Source organism: Penaeus monodon, chromosome 22, assembly GCF_015228065.2.
Source record: "Penaeus monodon isolate SGIC_2016 chromosome 22, NSTDA_Pmon_1, whole genome shotgun sequence".
Classification (NCBI taxonomy): domain Eukaryota; kingdom Metazoa; phylum Arthropoda; class Malacostraca; order Decapoda; family Penaeidae; genus Penaeus; species Penaeus monodon.
This window is the reverse complement of record NC_051407.1, coordinates 42,918,047-42,918,582: the sequence shown is the minus strand read 5'-3', so window position 1 is coordinate 42,918,582 and position 536 is coordinate 42,918,047.

The following is a 536-nucleotide window of genomic DNA, read 5'->3' as shown; positions in this document are numbered from 1 at the left end:
TGTTAGGCAAGGAGGCTTGAGGGATGAGGGGGCGTCACAGGGACTCAAAAACAAATATTCTATAGTCCCGCATAACAAAAAGGGAGTCATGGTACATCGTCCACGTCATGTGCATGATAGTAATTACTTATGCTAATCATTTTATAATACTGGAGTATACATTTTCTTATGATTGTCATCATCTTACCTTGATTATATATTTTATAATTGCTATTACTCATGTATATGGAAATTGACATATATAGATATCATCTTTATTAAATGGCATAAACAAGCGTCGAATTTAAGGGTCTGTGAGATGCTAGTAAAAGTGCCCCATTCAGCACGCGAGAAGACGGTCGCTCTCACCAAGAACCTCTCGGATCTGTCAGCGTATATAGTAAACCATAGCATTATCACATTATAATGTTACCCATTCCACCGCGTATATTTATTCCACGTGGTATCGGTGCATTCTTGAGCGTGAGCTAAATAAGTAATAAACAAATGAGATGGCATTACCAGACTGACATGATCAAAGTACTAATTAGTATATA